Genomic DNA, 10,752 nt, shown 5'->3' with positions numbered 1-10,752 from the left:
GTTGGGCTCGAAAATGCCCCCTTGATCAAAGTAGGGAATGAAAGAAAAAGTTTGAGAACCACTGCTCTAGAGAAACTTACATATGTTGTTAAAGAGAAGTATAACACTTTTGTAAAAATGTTCTTTACTGCTTTGTAATCTACTATCTGTGCATGTACGTATTTGTTATTACATAGTGTCACTCCTTTCTTTTTCTTATAAGCCGTGATGAAAAATAGTCAGTTACCACACCAGCAGAATGTATCACTAATATCGGCATATTTGAAACCTCTTATTAATGTGCCTTGTCTTGTTTTGTGTTGTGTCTTTTGTATTTTAATTGAAAAAAGACAATAAAAATGTTCAAATTAAATTACATTTGAGTACACTTTAATAAAGTTTTTTAATAGTGTATTAAAAAAGGACTTGAAAATAAGTGTACTTTTCATAAGTAAACACTAAATTACCACTTTAAAGGACAATTTCGGTGTCAACCACTCTATTTCAGCCTAGACAACCCAGAAACGGGGCTCAATGTGCTAAATACCGGAATTGTCCTTTAAGTATTTGCTACTTAGTATACTTTTGTTAAGTACACTGAAATACAGCTTAAAATGAACTGGAATTAAAGTGAACTTTATGGAAGTATACTTAAATTCACTTCTAATTAAGTGAAATTAAAGTACACTATAATAAAGCATTTAAATAGTGTATTACAAAGGACTTGAAAATAAGTATAGTTTTCATAAGTACACTAAATTACCACTTTAAGTATTTGCAATTTAGTATACTTTGTCTAAGTACACTGAAATACAGCTTCAAATGAGCTACATTAAAGTGAACTTTATTTAAAGACCGGGTAAACCAAAAATAATTATGGGTTTTGAGTTTATAATACCACAGGAAAATATATTATTAACCACCCTGCCAAATTTGAAGGACTAAAAAAATCGCGAAGTATATAAAATTATGCTTCAAAGTTGATGAAAAATGAGCAGTAATCCCTGGCTCAGGACGGTGGGGGCGTGTGCGCTGCAGGCCAGGAAACCACGCCCATCACCGGAGAGGTCCAACGGGCAAGCTAGCTGCAAACTGACAATTCAAATCAGACTCGTGAGCGGTAAAACCATAGACGGGTGAAACCACAGAATGCTAGTGCGCGGTTAATGTATTTATACCTAGAGGGCAGCAGGGGGCGGGTTTATGTGAGTAAGACCGCTTTACGTAACGCGGTCCTCGATGTAGACCCGCCCATTTTAAACCTGCACACAGAACATTCTCTGAGGCCTAGCTCCTCAAGGAAATGATGAATGGGAAAAATATTTTTTACATGTTTTGAGGGACACATTTAAGGCCTAATTAATATGATAAGAAGAAAAATACTGAATTTGGTTTACCCGGTCTTTAAGTATACTTAAATACACTTCTACATTAACAATAAAGTATACTTTTTTAAGTATTGTAGAATTAGTATACTTATTTTTAAGTACATTAAAGTTGAAATTAATGACATCTATTGTGAAGTACACTTTTTAAAAAATATATGTTAAATATACTTTAAATGAAGCACTAAAAGTATACTTAATTAATAATAATTAAAATTATATTTGTAATACACTAAAGTATACTACTTTTTCACCAGGGTCAAGCACTGAAATAAAATAATGTAACTGAGTTTTACTCTTCAAGGCTTTAAATGCATAAAGTCTGCTTTAACAACAGCATTAACAATCTTATTTTTACATAAAATAAAGAAAACACATGCTTTATATGACACCGCAACACAGGTCTGTTACTATAAATAGCCATGGCCCAACTTTGGGAAACTCACTGAAACAATGCCAGAAACGGTTAACCTCTGGTACACAGGTTGAATGGCGGCTGAATGGTGGGTGCTGCTGGTGGAGGCGGTGCTTGCCCTCGCACAAAACCTGAAATTTACAAAACTGATAATGGGAAGGTGATAGTGGAAGATGAACTGAAGATAAACTTTATCTTGGTTAAAATTAAGACATTAAGCCATGATGAAATTGTTCTGCGGCAACAAACAACTTTTCATCTGTTTCAAATTACTTGGATGAACTGCCACCTCAACTGCGTCCATATTGCCGTTGGGTTCAGCAATATGGATGCCTCTGTGCTGCTTTGCCGAGTGGAGCAGCTGAGCCAAGAAGTCTCTGGCCTGAGGAGTGCATTGGAAACACAGGCAGGGGGCTAGCAGCCCCTGTTCGTCATGAGGAGTCAACAATGTCTCCCGCTGGAAAGTCTCATCTCCTGGGACTGGACACCGGGATCGCCAGCATCTCACGGGGGGGGGGAGGGACTGGTGTATGGCAAGCCGAGTGTGCCACAATTCGCCATCAATTAATGGCATTCTGACCAACTTTACGCTGTATTGAACGCTGTTTTGTATGCAAATTACGTAATAAACAGCGTTTCAAACGCCGTTCTGAACGGCATTCTGAACGTTCAGACTGCCATTCTGGCAGTCTCCTCCCCTCAATTTTCTCTGGCAATAGATTTAAACTGCTTTCACCCAATCATATGCCAGGGCAAACAGACACCATCAGTCGAGGCCAGATCTTCTTTCGCTAATCTTTCCTGTTGCAACGTTTGATCAAATTTTTTCAAACATTTGTGGACATTTTGTGTTATTTTAAAAGTTATTTGACATATTTTTTGCTATCTAAGGCATCTTGTCATCTTGAACGAGAGACGGCGAGAGGCTTCAGAAGGGTCGTGTGCAGATAGTGCAGTGCACCCTCTAGTTATGTATCGTGCTCATGCTCACGAAAATTAATCTATTGAATCATGTCACAGACCAGTGCATTCTGAATGGGAGCGTTTCTGAGGGCTCACTCACACTAGGCAATCTCAACTGAGCCTGAGGCCTAGCTCAGGTTGCATATCTGTGCATGTGCGCGTGTCGGCTCATTAGCATCTGTACCGTGGCCTGAGCACACCTCTCCAAAGTGTACTGAGGCCATGGAATTTAACTGTACTTGAGTACGGATGGCGTGCTCACACTAGCCAAATGATCTAGACTTTAGGGGGCAAACGTACTCGGGCACGTTTCTCAGACTATTTTCATGCTAGACTAAACAAAACGAGAGAGAGAGAGAGGCTTCAGAAGGGGTGTGTGCAGATACACCCATAGTTATGTATCGTGCTCATGCTCACAAAACTTAATCTAATGAATCTTGTCCCAGAGCACGATTGTCCGACTTTTTTCGTTCTACACAGAACGAAATTTAAACCAATAATTTGAATCGTTTTTGTTTATTGATTTTTCATGCTTTTCATTTTGATTTGTATTTTTGATGTTTGATTTTATTTTATTTTTTTCAATGCATTTTGAATGGGAGTGTTTCTCAGACTATTTTCGTTCTAGACTAAACTAAATGTAAACCCATGCATATATTTATATATATATTTATTTATTGTGTGTATATATATATATATATATGTGTGTGTGTGTGCTGTACTCACACTAGGCAATCTTAACTGGGCCTGAGTACGGTTTTCTGAGTACGGGTACATATTTCTTTGTGCAGACAGGGATATTGTTCTTTCATATGGTTTTATATGCCATTTTGTATACATTTATAGCTAGATTGATTATTGATTACAAGATGGCGCCACGGACGGCAGCCTCTGTGTTTCGGTGCGCATTGTTTTGTATTGTTTTGTTTGTTAATTCAGTTTTCTGCAACACCCGATGCTCTTACACCAGTCAGGAGCTTTTGGACATTAGGGGAACAACTCCAGTGGATTTATTCCTGTTTTGTGTTTCACGGATACATGGCTGTGTGGATAGATACCGGACTCTGCGCTACAGCTGGCAGGCTTCCAACTGCTGAGAGCGGATCGAGACGCACAACTTTCCGGAAAATCTAAAGGCGGAGGTATCTGTTTCTTCACTAACAGTGGCTGGTGTAACGACGTGACAGTGATTCTGCAACACTGTTCTCCTCATCTGGAAACTTTTATCATAAACTGCAAACCATTCTACTCCCCCCGTGAGTTTGCTTCATTCATTCTGGTCGGTGTTTACATCCCACCACAGGTAAACGTGCACGAGGCACAGCACCTGTTAGCCGACCAGATCCTGAGTGTGGAGCAGACTAACCCGGACTCCTTAATTATTGTCCTTGGGGACTTTAACAAAGGCAACCTCAGCCACGAACTCCCCAAATATAAACAATTTATTAAATGCCCACCACTATAAGCAGTGCATATCACGCCGTCCCCCGTGCTGCACTGGGCCTCTCTGACCATGTCATGGTTCACCTGATCCCCACATACAGGCAGAAACTCAAGCTCTGTAAACCTGTTGTGAGGACATCCAAGCAGTGGACCAGTGAAGCAGTGGAGAACCCTCAGGCGTGTTTGGACTGCACCGACTGGGATGTGTTCAGGTCTGCCACCAACTGTCTGGACGAGTACACAGAGGCTGTGACGTCATACATCAGCTTCTGTGAAAACTGTTGTATTCCAACACACACCAGGGTGAGTTATAACAACGACAAACCCTGGTTCACAGCCAAACTCAGGAAGCTACGGTTGCAAAAAGAGGAGGCGTTTAGGAGTGGGGACAGAGAAAGGTTTATAGAGTCAAAGTACACGTTTAGCAAGGCGGTGCGTGAAGCTAAACGTCAGTACTCTGAGAAGCTCCAACATCAGTTCTCAGCCAAAGACTCTAGATCTGTTTGCGCCTTGCAAATGAGCTAAATGAGTTCTACTGTCGCTTTGAAAGACAAAGGGACAGACCTGTTTGGAAGGGGCTCAAGCAGATCACCAACTACAAACCATCCCCCCCCCCGCTACATCAACGACCTGCGCCTTGCAAATGAGCTAAATGAGTTCTACTGTCGCTTTGAAAGACAAAGGGACAGACCTGACACCATCCCCCACGACACCTTCTACCAGCTCCATCCCACTGACTCCCCCACCACCAGCTCAACAGGACCTCCACACCTTCACACCTCTGTGGCCCCCACCTCCCCCACCACAGTGACGACTCTCTGCCTGCAGGAGAGTGACGTCCACAGGCTCTTTAAGAGTCAGAACCCCGCAAAGCAGCCAGTCCAGACTCTGTCTCTCCATCCACCCTGAAGCACTGCGCCGACCAGCTGTCTCCAGTGTTCACGGACATCTTCGACTCCTAGCTGGAGTCCTGTCACGTGCCAGCCTGCTCCAAAGCCTCCACCATCATCCCCATCCCCAAAAAACCAAGGACCACAGGACTCAATGACTACAGACCCGTCGCCCTGACCTCTGTGGTCATGAAGTCATTTGAGCGCCTTGTGCTGCCCCACCTGAAAGCCATAACCGACCCACTCCTGGACCCCCTGCAGTTCGCCTACAGAGCCAACAGGTCTGTAGACGATGCAGTCAACATGGCTCTGCACCACATCCTCCAGCATCTGGACTCGCCAGGATCCTGTTTGTGGATTTCAGCTCTGCTTTCAACACCATCATTCCAGCTCTGCTACAGGTCAAGCTCTCCCAGCTCAACATGCCTGACTCCACCTGCAGGTGGATCACAGACTTCCTGTCCGACAGAAAGCAGCATGTGAAGCTGGGAAGCCATGTCTCAGATCCCCAGACCATCAGCACCGGATCCCCCCAAGGCTGCGTTCTTTCTCCCCTACTCTTCTCCCTGTACTCCAACAGCTGCACCTCCAGTCATCAGTCCGTCAAGCTCCTGAAGTTTGCGGACGACACCACGCTCATCAGGCTCATCTCAGACGGGGACGAGTCTGCCTATAGGTGGGAGATTGACCATCTGGTGACCTGGTGCAGCCAGAACAACCTGGAGCTTAACTCTCTAAAGACAGTGGAGATAGTGGTTCACTTCAGGAAGAACCCAGCCCCACCCTCCCCTGTCATCCTGTTTGGCTCCCCAGTCGACTCTGTGGAATCCTACCGCTTCCTGGGTACCATCATCACCCAAGACCTTAAATGGGATCTGAACATCAGATCCCTGATCAAAAAAGCCCACCAGAGGATGTACTTCCTGCGGCAGCTGAAGAAATTCCACCTGCCAAAGACGATGATGGTGCACTTCTACACAGCCACCATCGAGTCAATCCTCACCTCCTCCATCACCACCTGGTACGCTGCCGCCACTGTCAGGGACAGGAGTGGTCTGCAGCGTATCATTCGTACCACCGAGAAGGTCATCGGCTGCAACCTCCCATCCCTCCAGAACCTGTACGACTCCAGGTCCCTGAGGCGTGCTGGGAAGATTGTGGCTGACCCATCTCATCCCGGACACAAACTTTTTGAGCCACTTCCCTCTGGCAGGAGGCTGCACTCCATCAGAACTAAAACCTCCCGCCACAAGAACAGCTTCTTCCCATCCGCAGTTGGACTGTTAAACAGATCTCGGGCTCAATGACACTGACTCTCATTCACCTCCTCCAACACACTTAAGTCCCTACAACTGCACTCATTTTTGTCTGATATTATACTTCATCATACTATCTCATTCTGTTATTACCTCATTCTGTCTTCTCTTTTTTGCACTATGTTTGTTTGTTGTTTGTTTTTGCACCACCACACCAAAAATAATTCCTTGCATGTGTAAACATACGCAATAAATAAGATTCTGATTCTACAATAAACACTAAGTCATGATAGGGCTATGATGTTTGTCCATGTATCTACACAGTAAATTAAGAAACGGGAAAGTAAAGTAATAAAAAAGTAGTGTAGTTACTTTTCAAATGCAGTAACTAGTAAAGTACAATTTAAAGGAGTAAGTAATAAGTAACTAATTACTTTATTTGAGTAACTACACCAACACTGCTGATATGTACGATCCGAAACTCGGACTTATGTTCGCCGCTATTATGAGGCCAGTGCACCCAAGGTATTTGGTAATGAGGGGGGGAGTGAACTGAATTGCCATGGTACACCTGCAGCTCAAAAACAAAATTACTAGCTTAACCCTAGGCCTACCAAAGAAGGACTTGGTTATTGCTCAATTGAACATATGTAGTCTGAGAAACAAAATCCATGAAATAGACCATATTGTCCAATCTAATCACATACATGTCCTTGCTTTGAGTGAAACTAACCTAGACTCCTCATTAGAGGATGCTGAATTGAGCATACACAATTACACTCTGTTCAGGAAAGACAGGAATAAAAACAGAGGTGGTGTTGCCTTGTATATACAGAGTCAAATACCAGCTAAAGTGAATAATGATTTAATGGTTGATGATATAGGGGCTCTTTTCATTCAGGTTCACCTACCACATTCAAAGCCTATACTGCTTGGTTGTTGTTATAGGCCCCCGAATGCTAGAATAGAATACTTGACAGGAATATGTAATCTCATTGATAACATTTATGACAAAAACATAGAATTGCTTATGCTGGGAGATTTCAACATTGACTACCTTTCATCAGATTGCAATCTGAAGAATAAGCTTCTTTCAGTAGTCAATACTTTAAATTTACCCCAAGTGGTTGACCAACCAACCAGATTACTTATTAATAAGGCCGGTGCCAAGTCATCAACCTCTATTGATCATATCTATACTAATGTTCCAGAGCATTGCTCAAAAGCTGTATCTTTAGCCATAGGTTTCAGTGATCATAACATGGTTGCCATTACTAGAAAAATCAAGGTTCCTCAGGCAGGAAACAAGATCAATTCAGGAGGTTTAATCATGACCTCTATGTGGAGATCAGTGATGAGCAGTGGTCAGATGTGTGTTTGGAGAATGATCCAGATATTGCTCTGAGAAAGTTTATGGAAAAAATAACCAAGGTGGTTGACAAGCACGCCCCCTTAAGGAAACACACAGCTAGACATAACAGTGCTCCATGTTTGAGTAAGGAACTGGAGGCTTTGATGAATCAGCGTGATAATGCTAAAAAGGTTGCAAATCAATCAGGTTGCCTGAATGAAAAATACTGTAGAATAGGGACATGGTTACGAAACTGAACAAGAACACAAAAAGAGAATATTATCAACAGAAGCTTAGTGATGCTAAAAACAACAGCAAGGAAATATGGAAAACTCTGAAATTATGAGACGGAAATCAAACATAGACAACCCTTATGTTGACTGTAATGGTGTGTACTAAACCACAGGAAATCGCTAATTATTTAAATTATTTTTTTATTAATACAATTTATAAATTAAGAGCCACTATGACTCCTAAGCATGGCTCTCTATCACATGCATTGATTGACAATTTTAGACAATTTTATTAATAATGAGCTCTGCTATAGTTCATATGACTGACGAATGGTTTAAAGGTGTCATTTTTTCATAAATTTTGCGTTGGTCAATTGTAGCAATGAGATTTCCCTGTGAGTCAGTTTTGGTGAAAAAAATGCTCTGGTGCTCCTGTTTCACACTGTTCTAGTGTGGTGGAGAAGGTGGGCGGGGATGAATGACCTGATTTTGGCTCTTACTCATGACATGCAAATGACTCGCCTCTGTTTGGCTAACAGCACTGTCCATCACAGTAATAAAACCAATTCAGAGAGACACACAGAGAGAGAGGGCGAACGAGAGAGAGGAAGAGAGAGGGAACCACTGGGCTCCTTGGGGGTTTCTGGTTGATTGAATACAGAAAGAATAGCTGCCTCGGGGGACCGTGCACCGATCCCGCCGATCAGTGTACGGTGGCCGGTCCCCGCGGTCGCCGTGCCCCGGTCGCTCTGCACCGGCCGAGCTCCCAGACTCCGGCGGTGCACTCCCGCGGGCACAGCGATTGAATACAGAAAGAAGAGCCGCCTCAGGGTGCCCGGTGCAGGGCGGCCTGTGCACGGTGGCTGTGATGCACGGCGGCCGCGGGGCATGGCGGAGCTCAGCTCAGCTCCAGCCGCCGCGGTGCCCCGAGGCGGCTCTTCTTTCTGTATTCAATCACCATGCCCGAGCCGCCTAAATGCTGAAATAGTGGTAATGTCCGATCCAATTCAGATTTTTTCTTGGCCAAGAGATGCAACGTTGATTTGTTATAACCACAAATAGCACAGACACAAACTCAATACTGTCTTCCGGTGGGCCGTCGCAAGCCAAGGTGGGCGAGGCCATGAATACTAATTCTCCAACCTACGTCAGTTGGTGAGGCTTTTCTGATTCAATCGTTTATGCGTCTATTTCCTTTGATTTGCTAATGCAGGCAATCGAGGTAGAGGAACATTTTCACGTTCAGCATGCATATGCAACTCTGAGTGACCTATCGTATTTCAAAAGGAAGAAGTACTAAACAGTTTCTCGGGGAATGAGACCTGGAAAGAAATGGACAACAAAAGAATTGTGGGTACTGTTATGCTTGATTTTAGTGCAGCTTTTGACATTATTGATCATGCACTGCTAATTGCTGAACTCAAGTGCTATGGTTTCGCTGATACTGCCTTCTCTTGGATGGAGTTAGCTGTCTGGCAGGAGGCAGTGTTTTTCAGTGGAAGCTTATCAGTCAGCAAAGATGTCCTCTGTGGAGTGCGTCAAGGAAGGGTCCTCTTTTATTTTCTATCTTTCGATCTTTCTATTTTTACCAATGACCTGCCCTGTGTTCTGGAACAGACAAAAGTAGTAATGTATGCTGATGACTCAACTATTTTCTGTGCTGCGTCAACATGCAATGAACTGACTGAGGTAGTATGCAAAGAATTACAAACTGTTTGATTGTAGCCTGGAAATCCAGACCCACATCTAGAAAGCTGTAGGGTCTGGCAACGACTAATGAAAATGGCCCAACTCGAGGGGCGGCCCCAGGCATTTGAAAATATCACTGCACGCAATTGGATAACACTACGACCAATCAGAAGAATACAAGGGGTGACGTATCCAGACCAGCAGAGCTAACCAATAGATAAGACTTGCCGTATCCGATCGGTAAAACAGCAACGCTTTTGGCCCGCCTATATCAGATACACGATGTGATTGGTTAATGTGCTTCAGTCATATCATCAGACAGTTTCCAGGCATCTCCCATCACTGCTATGCTGATGACATCCAGCTCCATCGATCATTCAACCCTAAAAACCTACAGAGCCTCAGCATCCTCAGTGATTGCCTGGCAGCTATTGAGGGCTGGTTGGCCAAAAACCTCCTACAGTTAAACACCACAAAAACAGAGGTCCTAATCATCGCATCTGACAGTGTTACAGCCAAGGTACAAGAACATCTGGGTCCCCTCAAAATCCACATCCATACCGACATCAGGAACCTCGGGGTGCAATTCGACCAATCCATGCACCTAGACAAACATGTAAAATCACTATCCAGAAACTGCTTTTTCCATCTGAGAAACATCTCCAAACTCCGCTCCATAGTATCTCACCCGGAATTAGAAATGGCAATTCACGCCTTCATCTCATCTAGACTGGACTATTGTAATTCATTATTCACATGCCTCAATCAGTCATCCATCGACCGCCTTCAACTCATTCAAAACGCAGCAGCCAGACTTCTCACCCGGTCAAAAAAGTCCTGTCACATCACTCCCATACTCGCCTCGTTGCACTGGTTACCAATATCCTTCAGAATTCAATTTAAGGTTTTACTGCTCACTTACAAAGCTTTCCATGGCCAAGCCCCCAGCTACATCTGTGACCTCATTCATCACCACACCCCCAGTCGTTCCCTCAGATCAGCAGACCAGGGCCTCCTGTCAGTCCCTCGGACCCGTCTGAAAACCAAGGGGGACCGGTCCTTTGGGGCAGTGGCCCCGAAGATGTGGAACGTGCTCCCACTGGAGATAAGATTTGCCCAGTCGGCAGGCTGTTTCAAGGGTCAACTGA

The 10,752-nt window shown here is 43.8% G+C and overlaps 1 pseudogene across 1 annotated transcript; it reads left to right on the top strand.

The window, feature by feature from the left end:
- The first annotated feature begins 4,260 nt into the window (after positions 1 to 4,260).
- Positions 4,261 to 6,382, top strand: LOC311382635 (annotated as a pseudogene). Its single transcript has 4 exons — positions 4,261 to 4,682; positions 4,748 to 5,064; positions 5,148 to 5,739; positions 5,789 to 6,382. The product of its transcript is annotated as an uncharacterized misc_RNA (transcript).
- Positions 6,383 to 10,752: the final 4,370 nt, after the last annotated feature.

The sequence above is a fragment of the Micromesistius poutassou genome, assembly GCF_964030765.1.
Source record: "Micromesistius poutassou genome assembly, chromosome: 1".
Lineage (NCBI taxonomy): Eukaryota > Metazoa > Chordata > Actinopteri > Gadiformes > Gadidae > Micromesistius > Micromesistius poutassou.
This window is presented reverse-complemented; position numbering and strand designations above follow the sequence as displayed.